This window comes from Etheostoma spectabile, chromosome 4 (genome assembly GCF_008692095.1).
Source record: "Etheostoma spectabile isolate EspeVRDwgs_2016 chromosome 4, UIUC_Espe_1.0, whole genome shotgun sequence".
Classification (NCBI taxonomy): Eukaryota; Metazoa; Chordata; class Actinopteri; order Perciformes; family Percidae; genus Etheostoma; species Etheostoma spectabile.
In genome coordinates this window covers 25174907-25200775 of record NC_045736.1, presented here as the reverse complement: position 1 = coordinate 25200775, position 25869 = coordinate 25174907, and the positions used below count along the sequence as shown (strand labels likewise).

Here is a 25869-nt window from a genome sequence, read left to right as displayed (position 1 = left end):
ATATCTCCAGAGTTTGTTATTTTAACTTATGTTAGCATAAGTCAGAGCTGTTTTGGGTTGGGTAGAGAATATATCCTGATATTCAGCACACTATTCCCTTTGAACTCTACTTTAATTTGGTAATACAATTAGCTAATGAAAATGTTTTTTTTTTTTTAAATATAGTTTGGGTCACAGATTAGGTCTAGATCACACTTTATAATTTATAGAGACCCAACAATTCCAGTAGTTCCCCCAAGAGCAAGCATTAAGTGCGACAGTGGCAAGGAAAAACTTCCTTTTAGGGAGAAACCTCGGACAGACCCAGGCTATTGGTAGGCAGTGTCTGACGATGCCGGTTGGGGGTCTGATAAATAGTGTCAATAATAGTGAATAGAAATAGTAGTTTTAGTAGTTCATGGTGTAGCAGGGCGTAGCAGGGCGTAGCAGGGTGCGAAGCAGGATCCCGGCAACAGCTGCAACCATGATTTAGGTGCCATCTTAATCCAAGGAAAACTGCTGGGCGACAGAAAACATAAGGGCTCTGTGGAATAAGCTCCCCTGAGCTAGGTTAGTAACAAGCATTTCTGGGACATAGATGCACACAGAGGGAGAGAGAGAGGAGACAGGAGCTCAGTGTGTCAAAGAAAGTCCCCCGGCAGTCTAAAACTATAACAGCATAATTAAGAGCTGGTGCAAGGCAGACCTGAGCCAGTTCTATAAGGGTCAGTAGATGAGTCTGACAACTATGAAGAGAAGCAGAGAAAAGGGGTGCTGTGTCTTTAGTTATACACCCTCCCTCAGCGGTCTAGGCGAACGCTGCAAGAATTTTAGGTTCACTCTTAAATATGGTGACGGTGTCTGCCTCCCGAACACAGACCAAGAGCTGGTTCCACAGGAGAGGAGCCTTATAGCTGAAGGCTCTGGCTCCCATTTGAGTTTTAGAGACTTTAGGAACCACAAGTAACTCTGCATTCTGGGAGCGCAATGTTCTACTGGGACAATAAGGTACTATGTTATACAATATTAATATAATACAGGAGAAATGTTATTTATTCTTAGTGTTTGTCAGAACCCACTGGCCATTCGTTTAGTTTGGGAAGTCTTAAAGGGACTTTTTTGAGCACCACAGTAAGGAATTACATAGGCCCACCCTGAAAAAACAAATGCATAGACTATTTTTAGCATCGTTTGAGCGAAGTGCCATTTTGGCAAGTAAAGGTAAAAGAAAAGGGTTTTCTTGGGGGTTTTTTTTAAGTGGGGATTAAAAAATATATCAAACAAAAAAACTAAGGCTGACAGTAGGCTGGGGGTCAAAGGGAATAGATCCCAGAAAAGAGAAGCAAAGTGTTTAGATAAAAGGTTGAGGGTTTTTGGGGCCACACAATTTTCTTTGTCTGATTTAACTCAGAAAATGTAGGGTTTAGATTTGTTCTTTTAAAGCTGCTTGAAGTTTCCTAAGGGCTGGTTTTATTTTATTTATTGTAGGGATATTGGGTTCATCGCAAACAGTGAAGTTAATTCAGTTTCCTAATAAAATTTCCAAAGGAAGCATATAAAGGGGAATGATTGCCAAGCCGTGGAAAAACCGGGCTTCTTTACTGCCGAGAATTTATCGTTTTCATTTAAAAATGAGATCCATCAAGCATAAAACTTAAAAAGCTATGTGTTCCTTAATGCAAATTTAAAGTTCCGTTCTTTTAAAAGGATGGTATGGTAATTTGGTTAAACCAAACACTAAGATTAGAAGACAAATCAGAGACAAATTTTTTGTTGAGTAAAATTTTCACCAGTGCGCTCTGTGCATTTGGATTTAAATTCGACTGAAATCCCCCAATAAACATTCCTTGTAAAAAAAAACACATAAATGATTTGGGAATTGATAACAACAATGAAACCTAAAGCTAGTTTATGCAATTTATCGGGGCCCTGGGGGGCGAAGAGCAATCGATTGAAAAGCTCTGTAAGCCTTCAAAAACATAAAAAGCGCAAATTGATTATATGGGTCAGGTGGTATGGTCACGGGGCTGTAAATCAGAAAAAAAAGACTGTTTTGCAGTGAACATACCCTTTTTTAGGTCGGGGAGAGTTTACTCATTCATATTTTTTTTTAAGTATGAAGCGGAAGTAGAAGGTGTACTTTGGCCACTTTTTGTGACCTCCTTTCGGAAAAGTAGACGGAAAATCTGAAGCGGATCCGCCCATCGTTCCGGAAGAGGCACAGCCCGATGTGTACCTGGCATCGTCACAACGGGGATACGGGGCTTAAAAAAATGGGAAATTTTTGGTTTCACATTTTGAACGGAAGGTACCGGAAGTATTGTATGGGACATGTCGGGGACATTAAAGAAAAAAGCTAAGGAAAGCCCTCCTAGACCAATCGTTGGTGCTACTTTGGGGCTTATTTATTTGGGCTTTACTCATCAATTTTTTTCACGCACCTACCCTATTGGCCCTGCATTCTCCTAACTGTAGCCATACATCATGCTTCATTAATGTGTTACTCTTGTCTTCGTTCGTCATGGGTGGGCTGATGAACCGAGCTGGTGAAGATCTCCCATTCTTTCTGATGGAGGGAGCACACTCGCTGTTTTCTCTGCTTCACCTCCCATCACTCACACAACCATCTTCTCCACAACTCCTTTAGTGGATTTAGGGGTTAGCCACACCTCACTGCATTCACCCCTTTCAATGGGCTGTCACTGATTGAAGCTCATTTGCATATAAATGCAAACTAATTCTCTGCTTCTTAATAGTGCTTGGTTGAATGATTTAAACACAAAAGAGCAAAAACAGCTTTTGCAAAGTTGTAGGCACGTCTCCACATTTGACCTCAAATTAAAGTCTTTTTTCAATATAAACCTTAACAAGTGCTTGTCTTTTTTCTGCGTCTACATCTGATAGAGCAGATAATGTGATTGCAGTAATAGAGGGAGTCCAGGCAGGTCATCCTAGTTTGCCATAATATCTCTTTGTGTTTTCCTCTCCTGTCTCTTTCTGGGTATTTCTGGGTATTATATCTCTTCCTTTTTTCTTCCAGAGTTCATGAAAAAAGATCTCATTTGGGGAAAGATGGATCTCCCTTTTTCTCTCTGAAGATAGTTTCTACTTTGATTCTCTTATCTCTTATCCATCCATTAGAGGCAGCAGACAGGTGCAAGGAGAAGAACCACAAGACTTCGGCGAACATGGAACTCTCCTCCTCCCCTGTCTTCCTCTTCCCTCTATCCCCCTACCCCTTTCCTGACATTCTCCCCCTCTTTCCTTACTTTCTGACTCATATCCTCCCGGCATTCCTTCTCCTCTTTCCTCCTCTTGTTCCTCACCCAATATCCTCTGGGTCTTTATCTAAACTATTTTTGTTTCATTTCTTGTGAACAGTGTTGGAAGTAGTTTCCCTATATGTTTTTACAGAAGCTATTTATCACCATTTTGCCCTGTGGCCATTTGACCAAATTCCAAACATTTGTATTGTGCTTCTCCAACTCATTTACAGTATAATTGTGAAGCATGGCTGCATACAGCAAATATCAGTTATATTGAGATACAAACAATTGCCAGGTAATACAAAAACATGTTTTCTTGGTAATGATGGACCATTCATCCAGAAACCTGTTTGTAAACTGAGACAGCACTATTTGTTTGGCGCTTTGATTCATATTTTTGCAGTCCAAATATATCTTATAACACTGTTAATGTACATCAAATTTGCCACAGTAAGCTGCACTACTTTTTATAAATAAAAACTAATAACTTCTGAGAATGGTAGTTTGAAAGCCTGTTGTAAATGGGCTGTGTTCAATATTCAAAACATTAATATGTTATATAATAAACTATTTGCTATGTAAAGATATAGTGAGCAAAGAATGAGGTCACACTCCATCTGTGTGTTGGGAAACTGTCTCTGAGAACCGTGTGGAGGCAATCCCCTTTTTTCTGAATATCTAGTTAAAGGGAAACTCTCGCCAAAATGCAACCTAGGGTCTTTTTGTAAGTGTACCCGTGTCAAACTTTTGTTTAAAATCATTATTAGGACGGAAGCGGCACTTTTAAGATTTACCCAATTCTTTATTTTTTTTCTTCAAATGGCCTTTTGACTGGGAGTGCTAGGGGCACTTCTGTGATAGAAAAATCATCAAAATAATTTTTAAAACACTAAGAAGGCTCAACACAACATGAAACCTTGCTCGAAGTATCACCAGGTAGACTGGGTAAACCCCGTCCACTCTGCTGGCAATTTGATTTTGCCCTGCAGCTTGGTCTGGAAACGTGCACGTTTAATTCTCCTGTTTCAGTTCATGATTTTGCGGGAACCAATCAGAAACTGGTTTATCTACCTGGCGCGCTATTGGCGGCCAAGCACCTTCTTGTTTACATTCAACATAGCGGCGGCCACTGAATGCCACCGAGCACAGCAACCCGTTGATGCCGCTGTCGCTTCTACGTCAACCGGATTGTTGGTCTGATTGGTTGAAGGACTATCCAATTGCGTCCCGAGTCATTTGATCTATGCCTGTTGGCCACACCTCTTGTACAGAGAAGATACAGGGCAGACTCCCCAGACAAGTGCTCAATCTCGAATCTTTTGAGCGTGGCTTGGTCTGGTGATAGCCAGACTATTCACGTGGCGTTTCCGTTATTTATGCGTTTGAACCAAAGTTTGACTCAGGTACATTCAGAAAAACACCCTAGGTTGCATTTTGGCGAGAGTTACACTTTAAGCCCCGGCCCATCCCTGCTCCTTGATTACTCCAGCTATTTGTAAATCACGATATAGTTAGTGTGTAAAGTCCTTTTTTTAAGTTTTTTGTAACTACTACCTAGTTTCAAACTCATGATTTATTAAATCAGCTTGCATCATCACCTGGCTATTAAGGCCAGCACAAAATGGGCGACACACTGTTTAAAAGATTAGATAAAGTAATTTATTTAACAAAAGTAACTTAATTGTGCACATAAGGGAACATCAAAAGGCGTGGGATGTGTTCATTAGTGCGGTCAGTAGTGTTGGGGGGAGTTATGGTGTGTGAATGTTGTGCAACAGGGAACCCAGAAGGAGCCAACCCTGCTACATAACCAGAAGGTTGCCTGCAGGCAGAGACAGAGAGTACGAGGAACAAAGCCTAGACTTCATAGGCTAGGAACACCGGGGCCGGTGTTACCAGGAGGCACTGATGCCCACCTTGCCACCTAAAACAGTGAGCTGAATTATAAGAACACTGCAGTGGTCGCAACACCGTTATAACTTATGGAATGTTGAGGAATGTGGTATTCATTAGGAAAGGGTAAATCAGTGTCTAGGAAACATCTGTGGTGCCATCCAATCAAAAGCAATCAACAGTATTAACAGGACATCACTGTAGAATCTCAAGCTGTACCATAACATTCAGATGTAACAGTTACAGCGGGAAATCGCTATAGTAAGTTGATTTAGTCATTTAGTCTGATGTTATTTTCGAACAAAAATAGATGACAAAATTACACATTATAGCACAAATCTTTTTATTTATTTTTCAGCTCCTACTACATGAATCTCGTCTTTGTACGCAAAGTAGAGTTTTTCTTGCGTCTCTCTACAACATTGTGTAACGTTAGACAGCCAATCACCAGCATTTTTAGATCAAGGTAGGATCATGCTGCATGCTTATTGGCTTACTGACACTGATTTACTCCGGAGGTGTTGAGATTGGGTATTGAATGACGAGGCATTTTTCGATACTCAATACTTTTAGAGGCAATTCGGTCGGTGTCTGAAAAGAATTGAATTTGGTACCCAGCCCAATGAGTGCATCTCCACTTCTTAAACACTTTTGAACTTGCAAACAGCTGGTGCAACCGGCTACTGATGTTGTCCAGTGATTGAGAGAAGGATGGAGGGCGAGAACATGGGACGGAGTTGCATACAAGGCTGACTGTTCAGTCTGCCCCTGTCGTGTCAGCCAGCAGCTGGAGCTGACACTGGTACTAACAGCAGAGCCTCTCTCTCTCTCTCACACACACTTTTAACACAGCTAATCTCATAACTTCTCAATACTAAGTTTTTTTTTTTTGCTGCATCAGCAAGACTGAAAAATGTTTGTGTGTTTGAAAAGGAGAAAGGAGTTGTGTTTTTTCCTGCGGTCTGATAGTTGGAGCTCCCTGTCAGTGGAAGGCTGTGCAGCTGTCTGTTTAGATGAAAGTTAAGGTGCGCTAAGAACATAAAAGTGATTTTTCGCCAAAAGCAATGCAGCCTTATAAACACACGGTCCATATTCACTCACTGGCTGAATACCTGGTGTGTTGGACTGTAGTTTGTTTTATTAAACATTTTCTTTACCCTAATCAATACTGTGGGAAGACCTTCACTCAAGTTGACTTTAATGCTGCGTTTTTGACTGACCAGCTCAGTGAGAAAGAAGTAGCCTCGTGTCTGACAGTGTTAGACAAATAATCTCTGAACTGACCGCTCTGAGTTCCTGGTTGTCTCTCATCGTTCCTTCATCACTCTCCCTGTCTATTCGATTAATCCCCTAGATTAGCTCGTCAGTGTCACACCCGCCCCCCACTCTCTCCTAACGTCTACTCCTCTTTCTCGCTCTTCCATCTCTTATCTCTCTCTCATTTAGTCTCTCTCACTACGAGTAGGCATCATACCCTGGCCTTTACCTGCTCACGATTAATTAATGATTAATGAGGCAACATTTCTGAGTACGCAGAAATGGCATGCAGACCAGTTTTGTAGAATATTATTTGCATCACTCACACTCATTACCTCCTCTACTCAACAACAATCTTACCTTTACCTGTCAGGTGTTTCTTCCTCTTCTTTTTGGTCTTTTTCCTTCACCATATCAGTGGATGGGAGAGGTGTCGGCTGTCTACTTTGTTGATAGACTTATGTTGACAGAGTCTACTAGTGGAAACGCCCTCCTCCAAAACCAACAAGTTGTTTACCTTTGCAGGCAATGATAAAAACAGATGCTTGTATAGCCTTTGTACCATTGTCATTTTGGATGGTCTGCAGTTAATGGTGTTCGTCTCAGTGCCTGATGTTTAAAACTCAAGCAATGGCCACGTATGATGCAAACCTTTTGAAAGTTTCTGCCTCGGTAGAGTTGTCTGTGTCATTCCAGTTTACCTCACATTCCGAGGGTGGCAGTATAAATAAACTGGTAAACAGGGTAAAAGACTTGCCAGTCTTTACTGTTACTTTGGATACTTATCCAAACGTGTTGCTCACCCAGCTGTATAAATAATTTAATGCAATCTTTACCAATGCATAACTAGTAATGTTTAAGCTGTACTAATCAATATTTTTGGTAAGAACAATGGGTCAAATGGCTTTGTTTAATGTAAAAAGGGGTTACTCGTAGTGTAGAACTCAAAGATAATTCCCACCTAAGTTTGCAGTTCCCCTACACTCTACAGAGTTTTTTTTTTAGCATCTTTTGGCTCATTGATTTCATTTTTACTGTCCACAACTTTGTTTTGGTTCAGTCTCACAGCTCTCATCAGCGCCGTTTCCAGCAACAGCAGCCAGCCACTGTACCTCACCTAACTGTGTGTCAATCCCTGCCCAGGCACACACATTCATTCTTTCTCGTGGGGGGAGGGTCATAGGAGACCGTTTGGGCTTTAGCAGAAAGGTGAGAGGGACTGAGAAGTTGTCGACGTTCAAATTTGTTGGCTATATCCTGGATCCTCTCAATCCTACCTATAGCCCCTTTAAGTTAACTATTGATTAGATGACAAATAATTTCCTTATCAAGTACACACACACACACACACACACACACACACACACACACACACACCACACACACACACACACACACACAACACCACACCACACCACACCACACCACTCTTTTCCCTCTTTTTTATGTGAGCTTGGGCCTGTGCCTGCCCCAAAAGTTGTGTTTCTGTGTTGTTTAGTGCTGATGAGTCTGTTTTTTTTTAAACTTTTTGGTGGAGTTTGCTAGTTCCCCTTTCCCATTTCCCCCAGCCACCTTAAGGAAAAACCGTTTTACCTCCGCCGCCTTACCTCTTTTTTGGGGTTTTGGTTTGGTCTCGCCATTTTTTGATTAATCAGTTTTTGACGTGCTGGGATAGCAGAGCGCTAACTCAAACCATGACCCAACCCCAAAAAAACAAAGTCAATTTCCCCCGGGGACCCTTTTTTTCATCTGTGATTTGGCTTGCCAGGACGTGTGAGGGGTGTGTGATGATGTTAGGCAGAACCCTTTTGTCGGGGGTTGCCGAGGTAGATCTCTTAAATGAGAGGTTTGTTAACTACAATCACCTTTTCCCCGTTTAAATTCTGAGAAGAAATTGTGCTAAACTCTGTACTGTGCTGCCCCCAAAAAAAAGTAAAGCTTTCGTCTCAGTTTAGGTTTTTGTATAACCGTTTTTTTTCAGTTTTTGTGAAGGGGCTTTCTGTGGATTTAAAAGAGTTTGTAGGAGCAGGTTTATGGGTGGGTTTCTATGAAAAAGATTTTGGGTCCCAAGTGTCAGAGTAGTACATCCCAGGTTGGGGCAAAATCCTGTAGATTGTCCCCAAAAATCTAGAATTTAAATTTTACCCCCCATACGTCTTATTGATGCAATTTTTAATTTTAAGTCCCGTTAAGTTTCCATGACATTTGTACAGGTCGGGGGACCCAGGGTAATTTTGATCAAGGGTCAAATCCACCATGAGCTTGGGCTTTTTTAAAAGGGCTGTACTCAATTTTCAAACATTTAATATGCAGTAAAAATTTGCTATAGTAAAGACATAGTTTATTGGGTCCTGAGCAGAGAATTAGTCGCACTTCCCCTGTGTGTTTTTAAAATAAAAGCTTTTTTTTCTTTGTTTGTTAGTGCAGATTGAGTGCCTTGGTTTCGGTATCAGCGCCAAGGGCCGTGACAAATGTCTTTTTGAAGTTGGGGGACGGCTGTGGCTGGGGAGGCAACCCAACCCCCTCTTTTCCAAAAATATAGATTACAGCCTCTGTAAAATTTTTTAAACAACTTATAGAGAAAGTAAAATATCAAAATATTCTTAACCAAATCTTATGTCAAATTGCAACGATATTGTAGGTTGACTTTTGATGCTTTAACAAAATGTTTTTTACAGAAAAAGATTTTTGATAAACTCTCCGAAAAGATTTAAAGCTTTGGATAAAAGGTAAATAAAAGAACTTGGTAATTCAGAAAATGACATGCTTTCCGTTAAGCAGCCTGTAAAAAACCCGGGAAAGAAAAAACCCTTTCCTATTACGATATATCCAAAAACTAAGATTTCTAGCTCTATGCATATCGATACAACATCAATATTTCCCCCCTATTTGGATTATTGGCAAAACAGTTTTTTAAAATATTGAGTTTCCCCTTGGTGAAACAAAAAGCTTAAGGATCCTTAACTTTTTATATAACACCACATCTGGTCCAAAATTTAACTTCTTCTAACTTTGGTTTTTGCCCAAAAACCTACAAAAGTCTATTTCATTACCGTATATTAGCTGTGTTTTGATTTAATTAGCGATATGATGCTAACGCTTAACAAATAGGAAAAATGGTAAACATTCACGTAAATTCCCCTTTTTAAATTTTTCTGTTTTTCGTGCCCAAAGCACCCTTAATGTAGCATGTCAAAGCTTTAAAAAAAAGTACTGAAGGCCCAATCGGGTATGATTTTGTCTTCAGTAAAAAAGCATCTTACATGCAGAGTTTGTAACATTTCTTTCCTTTTCTTCTCTATTTTCTTTCCTCAAGGGTTGGTGTCTTGATGTTTCTTTGGCAAGAATGCCTCTTCCCTCACCCTCAGGGAAGGGGAAAATACGCCTTTATGTGCTTTGGTAACATGAAATATAAAAATTGCCACCCTGTCTCCCCCCCTCTACAGATTGGTCTTACAGTTAAGCACCTTTCCCTCCCCACCCGTCAAGATGAAAAAAAATGAGTTTTCCTTTTTTCATGAGGATGAAGAATGAGGCAGGTATCTCTGCACTGCTGTCTGTTCAGTGGGGGTTTAAAATAATATTCAAACAGTAGATGACTGCATCTGTCTACGTACCAGAAGCGTGATGGTGGTAGTAGCAGTGATGAGAGGTGGAGAGTCTTCACATCTAAAATCACAGAGGCTTTAGCCAGATGGGATCTTTTCTTTGCCGATTTGTAAAAATGACGACATCTTTTTTCCCCTAACTTATTTAATGGCCCACAATCCCTTGAGCTCCCACCAAGCTTCCGGTGTCACTGTTACAGACGTTTAGTACATTTTCCATTCCATTCCTCTTGATCTCCTAAAACTCCAGAGCCATGGCGAGGTTTCAGCCGTCACAGCTCACTAAAGCACTGTAGATGAAGCTAACAAGAAACGGCAACATGGTCACAAGGGGAGGTGTTCTTGCAATGCAACTTTCATCTATTTCACTCATGGATAAGACACTTGTGGCCATATTTATAGTACTTTGAGTGTATTCACTTTTAGCATGGAAGAGCCCAGTGAGCCACCTGTCATCTCCACCCATAAGGGCTAGGCAAGAAGACAAAAAGACAGAAACAACTTACATATGATAAGCACTTCCATTGAAGGTGCATGCATATTAAAGTGCATACATTATTTTGGTGACTGAACCACAGCACTGAGGATTAAACACAGCATTGGTTGTGCATTGCTGCAAAGGACCAACAGCTGACTGCACAGTTACTCTGATTCTCCACTGGCCACTGGGTCTATGCTGCGTTCCGTCCTCCGCCTCGCGCCATACCACACCAGGAGCGTCTCAGATGCGGAACAGCTTTCTGCTGTTTACAGAACTTTACTTTACAGAACAACCTGTATGTTTATTAAGGTAGTATATACCTTCCACTCCAGCCACTCCTGTAATTAAAATCTATGCCTTTTCTTAAAAAAGATTGGTTATGTGGTATTATGTTTTTTCACCTCCAAGATGAATCTCTCGTCGCCCGTGGTGTTGTAAAGGACAAATAAACGATATTGTGGGGTGTCTTTTGGGTGTCAGAATGGCGTAAAAATAGACCTGTCACTTATCTGTAGCGGAGCGGAGAGACGCTTAAACCCGCTTCTGGGACGCGTCGGCCTGCTGGTGGAATATTAAGCATTAACTTGAAGGCAAACTCTTCCATAATGTTGATGTTTGATGATCCGGTATGGTCAGTAGAATGTTGATGTGGTGAAGCCTTGTCACCACTCCTCAACCTACCTCATGAATTTGATTAACTGAGCTCTTAAATGCCTTATATTTACTGGTGGCAGATTTTGTATTTGTGTTGAGAAGATGAACAATGTGTCAATAGTGGCGTCAAAAAACAAGTGAGCCCTTAATCAGAGTGAATTAATTTGAATGAACCAGCCAAGTGAAGCCTGAGAAACACTCGACACATTTCTATAAACGGTTGTTTCTTGGGTGGTCCTCGTCATTTGGTGACTTTGGCTAAATGTAGGCTGGTGGAGCTTGTTCATGTATGTGTGTGTGTGTGTGTGTGTGTGTGTGAGGTGGGCGTTTCTGGCCACTCAGCACATTCCCCCCCGGGTGGCGGGGGTACATCTGTGGCACACTCCCTGCCCTGGCACCCTGCCAGGCCTCCATGCCTTCCTCCCCCCATCACTCCCTTTTCCTTTCCTTTATTTTTGCATGTCCCTCCCCTCTCTGTGGTTGTCCCTGCCTTGTTTCCTCCCACCTCTACTTTTGTCTATTCACCATCCTCTCAGTCTCCCTTTTTCCAAATTCTAAATTTTTCTCTTGCTCCGTTCTTCAGAAGGTCTACATGGGTCTGAAGTTATGTCAAAATATCCATTCAGAACACAATAACAGATTTTTGAGCTACATTAGTGCTCTTACACTTAAATTTTGAAAAACCAGTTGGTCCGAAACAAACTAACAGAAGACGAGATACCCTTTCCTTTTAAAGGTCCAATGTGTAGGAATTCTTCCCATCAAGCATTTGGGATCATATATTGCACTCAACTCTCTCGTGCCACGCAGTTCCATGTACGTATTACTACGGTCTCTTGCTCTTTTCAATATTCTTTTTCTTTTTTCTGGGCAAAGAAGACTCCTGTTCCTGAAATTTGGACTTTGAATACGTGTGGTCCTCCATGTTTCCTTCTTAAAACTTGCCGGGGCCGGTAAGCAACGATACCCATTAGCAGATTAGCAGCACCTGTGAGTTTATCTTGTGACAGCGAAAAAAGGCAGTGCAGTATATCCTGTATGTCGTGTTTCAAGATGATGCATGAATACAAAGCGTCCACCTTAGTTCATGCGAATGGAAGTTTAAAATTTCAAGCCTTTATCAATACTTGGAATTGAAGGTGGTGGTAAATATTTACCAAAAAGGAATGCACAGGTTTGTGAACGGGCAACACCAATTTTGATAATAAACAACTAAACATGTTACACACTGGACCTTTCAGTTTGGTCAAACTACAACATTTTTGGATCCCAGTTTGTAATGCAGGTTTTCTGTTAAAACTTCCTCTCCATGTGTACAGCAAAAAAAACTTTAACTCATACTGGTGCTTATAAAAGTGACAGCTGAGACCTTGAACTTCATGCCTTTCTGCACTCGCCATTCACCAAATAACCAAATTTCTTGATTACATCCCATCACTTTAGCTTCACGTTTAAATGACATACAGACGCCCTGTAAGTAAGGATGTTGGCCTTTAATCAGGCCGCCAAACATGAAGGTTGTAGATAATTTGTCTGTGTTGTAAGCTTGCCTGTGAGGCTTACTACTTCTTGTCTCAGTGGACTAAAATTGCAGTGTGATGTGATCAGCAATTGTGGGAAATGTTGGTAGAGGGAGAGACAAATAGAGACAGACTTCAGAATTGACCTCCATTATCACTTGCAACTGCCAAACACATTCACACAAACAAACAAAAAAGTAACAAGAGGGTTGGTTCAATAGTCTCTCTGCGTGGGGGAGTAGTTCCGTTGTCATGTGGTGAACAACATTTATTCACAGTGGGTTTATCTCTTTGTTCTGTTAAGGATTAGTTGTCACTGTGAAAGATAGAGCTCTTTAACGTTTTTTTTGTCAGTGTCTGTGTGTGGGGTTGTCCATAAGGAAAGGCCCCAGACCTGGGGCATGGAACTCTGTATAGATTCACAACTGAAACTGCATACATAGGCAGAAATGATAAAACCTAAATGCAAGACATGACATTGGCTGTTTTGTTTTTCTGTTTAATTTTTCTCCATTTCTACTTCACGTCACACTTGGCTTGCTCTAGATAACCATTTGTACACATGGTCTAAAGTATACCTGAGGTGCACACATTCTTCCTTTATTATTATTACCATTTTGCGTATGAGAAAAGGCATATGTGTGTTTTTTTGTGTGTACACTTTGTTTAGACGTCTAGCCCCTGGAGTTTCAGCCATGTGTTTGTGAGTTTGGATACATTTGCATTGCTATGTTCAGGCACATGATCGTGCACAATGTGAGCTGCTGACAGTGATTACTGGCGGATGGTTCCCAGCCAGCTGATCCTGCCTGCCTGCCTGCCTGTATGCATGCATGCATGTATGCATGCATGTATGTATGCATGTATGTATGTATGCATGTATGTATGTATGTATGTATGTATGTATGTGTGTATGTGTGTATGTATGTAGGTAGGTAGGTAGGTAGGTAGAATAGACCTGCCCTGCACCACTCTCATCCTCATCTTTGGCTGAAATCCTCCCATGGCTCAGCGGCACGCTGCTTGTTGCTCCTGTCTGCTCCTCTCTGCTCTAACCGGGCTGAGTAGAATATGTGTCATTCACCCAAACATATGTTAAATCAATCCATTTTCTGTTTCAAAATTAAAATGGCATAGTTTCCTAACTCTCTGCACCACTTAAAGTGGATGTTTCCCCTTGAGAACATGAATATCATCCATTATCAATTTGTCCATTGTACATCATTTGCTTCAGTTCTCTTTGCAGATTTCTTTACCAAGTAGAACCTGTGACACTGTTTGGAAGTAGAGCGGAAGGTTTGTCCGTCAGTGAGTCGTCACCAGGGTTTGGAAGTAGACCTCTGTGGAGGATTAAGGCTGCGAACTGGCGCCCTAGTCCTCGGACCTGGACCAGCTCCAGCATGAGCCGCTGGCGACAGTGTTTGAGAGAGTGTTGAGCATGCATTTGTGCGCACGTTTGTCTGCCACATTCACTTGTATGTGCACGCAAGTGCACACATAAACATCAAAGGGGGCTTGAGCAACGACCCTTTTTCTTACTCTAGAGCAGTGATTCCCAAAGTGGGGGTCGGGACCCACAGGGGGGTCGCGAGCCAGAGAGGGGGGGTCGCGAGTTGAAATTTAAAAACTATTAGAAATAGCATATGTTAGCCATGATTTTAACACAAGATAAAATACTGGCTAAATTTAAAATACAACCAAGCAAATAAATAAACAGAGAACAGCTCTTTTGATTTTCTTTCTTTCCGAGTAGCGGTCTCCAACATTAAACCAGGACTGGACTTGCTGTGCTCCAAACATATTGCACATCCATCTCATTAGGTGAGGTTAAGTTCAAATTAAAGTTATGAGTAAATTACTGTAGAATAATGTCATGGCTGTTGTGTTATTTTGTGTTGTCAATATGCTCATGTTTGGATACGCCTATAGTGTGTGCGCGGTTGCGTGCAATGTTTATATACGTTTATAGTGGGGGGGTCGCAAGTCACTTGCACCGTTACTTTGGGGGTCGTGGGCTGAAAGTTTTGGGAACCCCTGCTCTAGAGAAAGTGCCCTTTTTCTGGGGAGCTTTTTATTCTATATATATTCCCGTTTACACGGCTTTTCTGTCAACGTTTATTTATTGAATAAGAAATCCAATTATCCAGTCGTTTTGTTTGAAAGGAAAAGTTTTTTAAAATAAGTAATTATAGGAAGTGTCCTTTACATCACTTGAGTGCCGGCCCCCCAAAATGTTGGTGCACGTACGCACCTGTGCGTATGGGTGTGTTCTCTTTTTAAGAGCAAGCTGACAAGACTTTATCTTGCTCATCATTCTAGGACACTGCAGATAAGTATAGCTCATATTTAAATATGTGTGTGCTTTACACAACACACATACAGCCTCACACGGACATATGCACTTGCAAGGCATGAATGCAAAAACCAATGTGGAGTAATTGATACATTAAATCCTCTCCATGAAGACACTCCTGCTGTTTCCAGGCTCATCAATTGTGTGTGAAGAAGTTTGTTTGCAACATGGTTTGTGGGTGATCGGGTCCATGTCACTTATTGGCAAGGCAAATGTATCTCATTGTCTTGAGGTGTGGTGGGGAAGTTTTATCTTCGATGAAACGGAGTAGGCTAGATATAGTTCCTAATATTGGCTTTTATTTACATATTTATTGCTATTGTGGTTTGTTACTAACAACTGTTGTGTTAAAATCTTGTCCATTACAAGTGCACCAATTATACTTGTCAGCCCCTGCTGGTTGAAAGTTAGTGTTACAACTATGTTACCCTGCGAGTGTGTGTGCATAGATGTTTTTGGTTGTGCCTGCCTCCATGTCTGGCCTGGAGTCAGCTGTTAAGGGATGCAGCACTGGATGAGCATTGCCTGATTCTGACCCAGAAACCAATGCAGACGTAACCAGCAGTGACTGCTGCCCCATTAGCCCACAACCGTGAAACACACACTGCTTTTAGTGTATGTGTGTGCAGTTGTATAAAATATATATATTTAATTCAAAGTTTATAAAAACCTTGTGTTTTCATTTCGTGTTAATTGTGTCCTGTCAGACATGATGACTAGATGCATGTTTTAAGTGTTTTCTTCCCTCAACCTCGAATATGCCTGTTTCTTTTGTTAGTGTGCCTGATGCCATCCGGTTTCTAAAATTAGATCAGTGAACAGATGTGGTGTGTTTGAGTGTCCCTTTTGTATGCATGTGTTGCAAAATGTATTCATCCGCATTAGCATGGTTGCATGTCTGTAGTTGTGCATTCACACAACATCTTGAGAGCGTCTTGAGTCAGCAATGTAAAAGGGTGACGGGGGACAAGAAAGTGGGTCAGTCATGCCCTCTCCAGGCATGAGGGGAACTGACGGATGGATGGATGGAATGAAGAAGATGACAGCAGCTCAAGGGGTGTGTATGAGGCAAGGAAATAAGGATTTTAAGGATGGAAAGGGGGAATTACATAAGAAGGGAAGAGGCCAAGAAAAAGGATGAGAGAGAGAGAGAGAGAGAGCGAGAGAGAAAGAGAAGCAGACTGCAGACCTTGGGATGAAAATGATGGTGGAAAATGCTAGTAGTCAACTTAAGGCTGATCAGTAGTGATGACCACAAAAAGCGGAGAAGAAAGGAAGAGAAACTGACGTTCGCCATATTTTCAACCAAACATGAATTTTCATGATGTAACCTTCAGCTGACAATTAATTAAATCTAAGATTGCCATAATGTAAACTCATAGATTTAAGAAATGTAATTTAGTATCTTGTAGATGCTTTATATAGCAGTTTTAGAACTATAATAAAAAATAATAATGTCTGTAATGTTGCTGACATGATTAGTCAATTCATTTCTTAGTTGATCAACATAAAATTATTAGACGCTTTAGCAAAAATGCCAAACTTTTTTTTTTAATTTTTATTTCATTTTGAACAAAATATGTTTTTTGAGTTGTTAGTATTAAATATATTGAGTAAGCTCCTTCAACCCAGCGCTGAAAAGATCAATACAGTTGCTTTTAAAGCTAGAATAAAGCCAGTATTTTACCTTCTAGATCTGAGAAGGCAGCTATGGTAATCGGCTTTATTTCAGGAGCACTCTTACACACACCTACAACTACAGGTCTCACACACCGGCAGCCAGTAATCAGTATAAAAACACACACACACAAGTACATGCTGTCCCTCACACGTAATGATCCTGAGTGACATATGCCCCCTGGTGGCAGAGTTAATGAGCTTGCGCTAGTTAATGATGGTGAATAACCAACTCTTTCCCATGTGGCCATTTTGAAGCCGGGAAGTGTGTGATAAAGACACAAAGTCCCAACAGCTGGTTACACAGTTGTAGACAGACAGTAGGAACGTGCCTCACCCTATGGATATCACTCCGGGTCTGTCTTGAATATTAATACACTTACATAAACCTCCCACTTTGTCTCTCTCTAATTTGTCTTGCCTTTTTAACCTTTTATTTATTCTTCATGACCGTCTATTCTACTGTCTTATTTGTTTACCCTCTTTGGTCTCTATTTTTACACCCCTTGCTTTTAATATATACACCTCCTCTAGTTTTAATTTCTCCATCTTTCCTCTTGTTGTCCATGTTATTCCTCCCTCCCTCACCCTTTTCTGCCCTCCCTCACTGGCTGTGACCAGTGGTTGGTCTGTCAGTACCGTGTTCACCCACTGTGGGCCTGGGGTGACTTAGCACACTGCCTCTGATTACACCCCAGCAGTTGCCCATTTATCTCGCCATGAAATGGAATAGGGGTGGCGAGGGGCCAGAAGATATTATGGTAATACATCTCACCACTGTTAAGGCCTGATAAACTTTGACACTTTTGGCTTAGTCATCTGTTTTATATAGTTATTCGTTTGTAGCTCTGGTAGTAATTTGCTGATGGTCTTTCCTTGAATTTCATTTAGTGTGATATCTTTTCTTTGGATAGCTTTGTTTTACTGCTTTACTTTGGACGCAACCAAGAGACTATAACTCAGGATATCTTGGACTCTGCTGCTTTAAATGAAGTTTTTTTCCTAACAAAATCCCCCAAATTCATGCAAGATAAATCAGTGGCGTAGCCCTTTATGTCAAGGAGTATTTAAGTTGAGTATTTGACATATAAGCATTTTCTACTGCAAAAGTGGGTACATAATAGAGTAGTAACCTTTCGTTTGTCTGTTTGCTTCCATATGGGTGTATGGTATATATTGCAGACGTGGCTGACTGTATTTGACAAAATATTAACATTTTGTCCATGGTATTTCAATTAAACAGTACTTAAATCATTAAATTAAGTAGAGAATTACTTTTTTTTGTGTGTAAATGGACTAGATGCTTTGATACAATTCATAGAGAAACAATGCCTTGCAGCTTTTGTTCATGGTATGATGATGATTTATTGAATGATTTTCTTTTTGCTGACACATGCCACTTTGGTTGTGTTTGAACATGAAAAGCACTTTTCTAAATGATAGTTTAAAAGTGGGAAGGTTTAATCTTGCAGTGTCCCAGGATCCCCTTAGCAGTGTCTAGATGTCTTCCTTCTACACACACAATACGGCCTGCATTGTCACATTCTTACTGACGGTAAATATTTTAGTTTTTTTTGGTCACATCAACCTTTAAAGGGACATTCTTTTTTACATTTCTCAGCTTTACCTTCCAGGTCATCCTCCACTGTTCTGTTGATCATTCCCATTCCCATTCCCATTTTGTCTTTCTTTATTCTCTCATACTCATGTGCACCCTCTTTGTGTAAAAGTGCTGATCTGCCTCCTTAGCCGGGGGGACCTGTTTTAAATCTGGGACCCAATCAGCTCGACTGTCAAGGGAGACTAATACTCTCATTGGTCTTGAAATGCCGCCTGTCAATGAGGAGTGGCCATGATGGAGAGGTAATTACCTCCAAAATACTCGTTCCTTACTGGCTTATACATCAGTCAGTCAATAATTACATCATTAGCAGGGCAAATCTTGGCCTTAGAGAAGGTTCGCAGAGACCTCTTATTTGGTGTTCATCATTGGTTGCTTTTGTTTTTTTTATGGTTTGTTTGGATGTTGTAGCTGGATTTGAAGACCTTTTTTGTTTTTCATATTTCTGGACTTTAAATATTAGTGTTGACAACTGCCATACTTGTTGACAGTCTCATTCAAAAGCCTTTCTGGAGGCAGTTTCAACTGTAGAGGCTCAAACTGTATTTAGGTATCATCACAAGAATAATAACAGAGTATAGTATGTAGCGTAAATTAAATCATAATGCGGGCGCTGTATTATTGTTCATAGTGCTGAGCACTTGGCTAGCGAATGCTGATGTTTGCCAAATTAGATAGGCACTCGTGTTGTGTGAATAATGGACTTAAAAAATAACCGCACACAATAAGAAGAATACATGTGAAACAACGTATCACTCGCACACATGTACAGTACATCCTCAATCCACTGTCAGATTGCAGCAGGTAAATTGACACCTCTACCGCAGCCCTCTTGCTGCTCTACGTGCTGAAATGAATCATCTGAAGATTTTGTTCCCTGTGTGGAGAACGACGATCAATGAAAGCAATCTGGAACATAGTAAACAGGCAAGCAGCTCCAGGACACACAACCATATAGAAAGGATTGACAGCGTGTCGGAGATTTAACCCCGTTGGAACTGGTGTTTTTTTTTTTATCTCTACTCAACAAGGAGCAGATGTCAAAGGATACAAATCTCTACTTATAAGACTACCAGGTGCTGTGCCTTGTGTGTCTCCACAGCCTTGACTCCAGTGTGAGCCGTAGTAATTAATACAAAGCTCACACATATCAGCATCTCAGGGAATTTAAAGATGCATGTTATTGAACAGCTAAGATATTAGATTCTTTATGTATTTATTCCTGTTTTTGGGTGGATCCTGATTTCTGTAACAATATCCCAAAAAAGCTCATTTTCTGGTCCTGTTTAGGATATGATCAGGAGTGTGTATGGTTCATGATAGGCGTTAAGTTTTTATTTGCTGAATGACATCGCTGGTTACAAGAGATTTTCCTCTGTTTTCGACAGTTTCGGCTCATAGATAGATAGACAGATTTTTATTGATAATACTTTTATTGAGCCCAAATTGGTGAATATCAGTGCTACAGCAGCAAAACATCACACACAACACACATACAGATTATACAATAAATAATACAGAAGATAGAATACAAGAACAAATATTAAAAAAATAAAGATAAACAACTAGTAAAAGCCATAATTATATGCATTATATCAGTGTCGGAGTGCAGTTTCATCAATTTAGAGCTTCGTCACATACATGCATTTATTGGAAAGCTGCTTATCACTTTTGGTTCATGTGCATTTGCAAGAATATGTGTGTATGAGTGTGTGTATGGTGGTATCTATGTAGAGTGCAGTTGTCAAGACATATATGCTATTGCAGGACAGTGTTGGAAGAATATTGGTGTATGTGAGGCCACTAGAAATCCTCCCTATTGGGGCGGCCTCTAGCTCACCCATTACGAGTGTTCGCCCCATGTAGGATGTCCTGTTGGTTTGCTCAGTTGGTAGAGCAGGCGCACGTGTGCATAGAGGTGCAGGGTTCGAGTCTGACCTGTGACGATTCCCTGCATGTCTTCCCCCTCTCCCTCCCCTTTCTCACCTAACTGTCCTGTCCATTAAAGGTGGTAATGCCCCAAAAGCAATATCTTTAAAAAACAAAACAGATATCCAGACCCATTTTCAAACTTTGCCTTAATATGACCTGCCAACATGTGCCGTGTGGATGTTTTTGTGGTGATTAAGTCATTTTAAGTAGAGTGCATCACATTCCAATGAGGAGCACATTTATACTGAAAACTCTGATGGACTTGTGACAAGACCAGTGTTGCTCAAAATCTATTTGTGTCGGGAAGAGCTCTCCTTTGTTTTTGTAATATCCTGTTGCACCAGATGGGGGCAGCAGACTATGACTGGCTGTGATCATCACCACCTTCACCAGAATCTGTACTCATCTGGCAGTTGTTGCTATGGATACAGACCCCGACCATTGCTGTGTGATGCAAGCCACATCTAATAGTGGAACATAGGGGGTAGTGTTGAGCTCAGAGAAAGGGATGTTCACACAGACACACACACACACCTTCAGTGCTCAGTTAATATGAAAGATTTGTCTCCAAATCTCTGCAGTATGGTTTGGGACTCTTTATCCAAAGAGCTACAGATTATAATGCTATTATCAACTGCCTTACTTAAGAACTTGAAAAAAAATGTTTTCTTTTCATTGACATTTTCTCTCCAATAATTTCTGGCTGCAGTGTGGGTTAGTCATCACACTAAGGTTGCTTTCACACCTGCTTTCAGCAGTTTGGTCCTATTAACCGATACCTAGGGTGTTTCTTTAGGTGGTCTGGTTTGTTTGTGGTGGCGTGAAAGCTCATTTGAACTGTGGTGCAGACTATACAACCAAACTCTGGTCCGCTTGAACACCAGGGTTCAGTTCCCTTTTGTCTGCACTAGAGTTCGATTCACTTTAGGTGAGAATGCACTCCGACACAAATATAGGAAGTAAACCAAAAAACTGTGCTTTTCTAGCCTGCAGTTTTAACCTTGCAATCAATTTTACAATATATGATTTAAGGGATTATAACTTTCAAATCCAGAACCTATTATGAAGTGACAGTGAGTGTCACCCGGATACTCTGTCCAATAGACCAGCGATTGTTTTGTGACCTTTGAGTTCAATGTTTGGTGCGCTTGACAGTGCGGTGTGAACGTCATATGAAAAATGAAACGGTGTAGTCTGAACTATAAGTGTGAAAGCACCCTAAAACTTTGCTGTTGTCGATAGACCCAACTATGGTGGTTTAATGACCAGTCATCACCTGGACCTGCACTTACACGGCAGGATAGAGAATAATCCTTAATCACTGTTAAAGGGTCAGATTGAGCTCTCTCTGACTTCTCAACATGTCCCTAATCATTATGACATATGGTTAAGCTCCGATCAGTGGCGATGAAAATGTCAACTGTAGATAGCTGTTGCTGGTTGAATCAATTAAATGGTGATTTGCCCTAATTATCTGATTAACTAGAGCCGTGGATGGACTCCTCACTTAAGAGTTGATTACTTAAGACATGACTTTGGACAGCTTGTGTATGTCTCGTAGCTAAATTTAACTTATAGTAGGTCAGGTTTGAATGGCACAAATCCATTTGACTTTAAAGCTTTACTATGTCCCACTTTGGAGATACTAAATATAGCAATAAACAGCCCACTGAAAGAATACTGTATTCTAATCATAGCCTCTGCTTGGCAACATGTCCCGAGATGTTAAAAAGAAAATTAAAGAGAGGAGGGAAAAAAATAGTTTGTTACCTTGTATGCCAGTCTGTTCGTGTATTCTACGTTGATACAACACTCAGTGCCCAGCCAAACATGGTGGCGTTGCCAAATCTGACTTGGCTAAGTGTAAACAGGCTGGCACCCTGGCATATGACTGTTTTCTGCTTTGTCACTTAGACTGGTGCTTTGTGTTAAGATGGTGACTTATGGTGATGGTGTCTATGATTGCCCAGTGAGCTGATTGAAGTTATAACTTTCTTAAATGCTTCTGCAAAATGACCTTTTCATATTTTTTCAAACTTAGTAGCAGCGGCGCTCCGCTACTAAATGTTTCTGTATATAGCGGAAACGCTGGCTTGGGATGCTTTACTTGGACACACTGGTGCTTTAAACTAAATGCTCATGTCAGCATGCTAAAATGCTCACAATGACAATGTTAGCATGCTAAACACAAAGTACTGCAGATAGGAATGTCATTAATTGTGCATGTTTTTGTTCATAAAACAAAGAATTGGAGAAATTAAAAATGTTGACCGGATGATGACACAATGAAAAGTTAAGGAATCACCACCTCAATTTTTTACAATGTGGAGACGATTTTGGATGGAGGGCAGAGCAGATTATTTATAAAAGTTGAAGTGCCACCATATCTCCTGTTCGGGTGCCACTCAAACCAGCATGCCAGAGCCAAAATTCTCACCGCTCATCTCTCATCAAATATCTGTACTTGTATTTTAATCCTATTATTATTTCATGGATAATGTATGTATGTATGTATGTATGTATATTGTATCCTAGTATATCATTTATTTTTATATTCAGTGCTGTGTGTCTGATTTTGCTGCTGTAACACTGTAATTTCCCATTTTATTGGATCAATATCTATCTATCTATCTATCTATCTATCTATCTATCTATCTATCTATCTATCTATCTATCTATCTATCTATCTATCTATCTATCTATCTATCTATCTATCTATCTATCTATCTATCTATCTATCTATCTATCTCCTGTGTGTACATATGTAAGAAAATTGTAAATAATGGCCTAATAGTTTGCATATACTGTAAGTTTTAAAACCGTAATTTGTAACAACACAGATCCTCTTTCACATGTGAATGTTACTCTGGGATTATACATACAGCATTCAAAACTTCCATTACTTTCTGGTTCTTCCAGTGAAAGAAATGAAGTGTAAGTGAGTTTAGGTTTGGCAAGAGCCCAGGTCAGGAATCGACAACCTCAGCTACTTTTCTACAGTACACACAAGTAAGATTAATTCCAGGAACGGCAGTCGGGTCATACAAAGACATCTATGTACCATTAAAGTAGCTGGAGGTTTGAATATCAAGCAAGTTTCCGGGGCTCCCCACTATATAATGACTCCGCTCGTCTGAAGCGTGAAGGGCCTTACAACTCTGTGACGCCTGCCATATCCAAATCAGCAGAAATCGGTCAAACCTTTCCTTTCCCACTACAAGCAGGAGGATAGAGTTTCAGTGAAGTTTGGTTTTTCCATGCTGTGAATACAGATGTGCTAGCGCAGGGTCTGGCTGGTGCCATGTCTGGCTCTGCATGTCTGAGCAGGGCCTTGGCTGGTTGATCAGAGTTAAGGGGTGCAGAGGCGGATTGAATGGGAGATGCCTGGAAAGTAGTGGAGCCTTTTACATTTCAGCTGCGTCTAGAACTGTTTTGATGTGTTGTGTGGTCTAGTCGGTTGTTTTTTTCTGTGCGACACACTCTACCTCTCTCTCTCCCGTCTCTCCCTTGCATAAACCCCTTCTCCCCTACTTCCCTTCTGCCATGGATTGCATGTCTCCTCAAAATCTTGCTTGTTTTAGGGGGCTTATTGGAAATCTATAACAGGTGGGCTGTGTTTGAAGGATATGTCTTTTCTAATTTTGTTTTCTAAGGGGTTTTTTTGTGCAGCCGATTGGCCAAATGTTCTCCCAACCATAATTTGCCTGTGAGTTGATTGAATTTAGATAATCAATCAATAACAGAATGCACTACATTGTAGTTAGGCACCTGGAGTTCGTCATAAGTTTTACCAAGTGTACAATACAATATTTAATCAACGTTGATACCAAATACAGGGAGTAAATGAGGCCATGCTAAGCCACAAGAATCTAATTCTGCATTCCCTCTGCATGGTACTCAACTCGCTCTTTTTTTGGTTTTCCAAGTTTGTGGATAGTACCTACTACCTGCAACCTTTTTGGTACCACCACAGTCAAGGTTCCAAACACTGCAGTTAACACTGCATTTAAACACTTAAAACACTGCAGACCACTGATTGGTCAGCGAGAATCGTAACTAGAATCGTCACCTGGGCAACACAGGACATCCTAAACAAATCCACCGTCAATAGCGTGGGGAATTTTTTGTATTCACCCGACCCAGAAAAAACAAATGGCGGCCTGCAAAACTACGCTGTACAATCGACAAAGTGCAGAGACTCTTCTGTTTGGTTGCCTATGAAACGATTAAGCAAGTGTTTAAGATAATGTCATGCCAGTTTCATGCGGCATCGCTATGTTCAGTTAAGAGTCCTGCCTACACTGGAGTGGTACTACCACAGTGGAAAACGAAATAGTGAAAGGCCAAGCTGAACAATGCAGTGGTAATGAGGCATTGATGACCCAATCAATCTCAGCTATAAAAGATACAATCTAAACATCTCGGGGATTTATAGTTTTTAAGGTTAGTCTAATCAAGTCAGTTCACTTCCAAGTCTTCACCTTTGTTTACCATCAGGGCCAACATGCTTTGTCATATACACAGTTCCAAAATAGAACAAGGCACCCAAGTAGCAGTTAATGGGTTTATTGTGTTAACATTCTCGCCATAAGTTTGAAGGAGCTGACTAGCTGCCTAGCTGCCTTAAAGGCTTAAATTGAAGGAAGTGGTGATCTTCTTGACTTTAACACAGTAAGCTGTATTTATACTGCAGTTGGACAAACCTAGGCCCAATTTGGAGCCAACCAAAAGAATGAAATCCACACATTGCGGGTGCACTTAAGGAGAGTGGTTTTAAAGTAGTCTGCTGTTGTTTTAAGTAGTGGATCGGAAAGAAAAAAAAGGGAAAGGAAATGGGATGTAAAGGTATTTGACCTTACACCAGAAACAACATATTATGTTGGGTAGCCGCAAAATGAGTTGATTCGCAGACCTCATGCATACTTTGGTCCCAGCCAACACCCCAGCAAAGGCCATTGAAAAGCTAATGGTCGTCGTTCACTCCCTGTGAGGGCATTCAGGGCACTGTTCAAGGTAGAGGGCACTTAAAGGGAGCAAGAAATATGAATATGACAGTGTGCAGGCAGGATCTGTTATGTGTGATCTAAAGACGTAATCAGTCACACTGGCCATAAGCTTCCTACTATGTCTAACTCAATCCTTTTTGATGCCAGGCGTTGGTCCATGTCAGTACTAGACATTGGTCGAAATGTTTTTCAGAGACTCCTACTATTAAATAAAATAATACATTCACACCAGGTGCTGAACACTAGACATCCTGATGTTCCATGTCAGCACTCCATGACTGCAAAGTAGCCAAAAACAGCAGGAGGACAGATAGCGCTATCTACTAAATGCACACATCCCTCAGTGATTGCCTTCCTCTCATTCATCAATGCAGCAGTTCCTTTAGGGCCCCGTCATTTGCACTGTTCTGCCTTTGTAGGATTTATGCTTATTTTCATGAAAACAACATGGTTTTCATCAAGATAGGCATCCAAATAGAGAGAGAGAGAGGAGGACAAAATCTACGAAACTGGATTAGAATTTCTGTAATAGCTCCTGGAGGTGCTCCACGCCAGTGATCAACCAACAACACAGGATGTATAAGTTAGCTTCGTTAAACACTGCTCACATTGTCCACCGTCC

The 25869-nt window shown here is 40.8% G+C and overlaps 1 protein-coding gene and 1 long non-coding RNA gene across 9 annotated transcripts in view; both read left to right on the top strand.

Annotated features, from left to right (window-relative positions):
* The window catches only part of magi1b (membrane associated guanylate kinase, WW and PDZ domain containing 1b), a 143745-nt gene that overhangs the window by 36748 nt on the left and 81128 nt on the right, over positions 1 to 25869 (top strand). The window lies entirely within an intron of this gene.
* Positions 852 to 24845, top strand: LOC116688654 (uncharacterized). The gene is made up of 4 exons (XR_004331823.1): positions 852 to 994; positions 20176 to 20183; positions 24473 to 24477; positions 24834 to 24845. It is a non-coding gene; the product is annotated as an uncharacterized LOC116688654 (long non-coding RNA).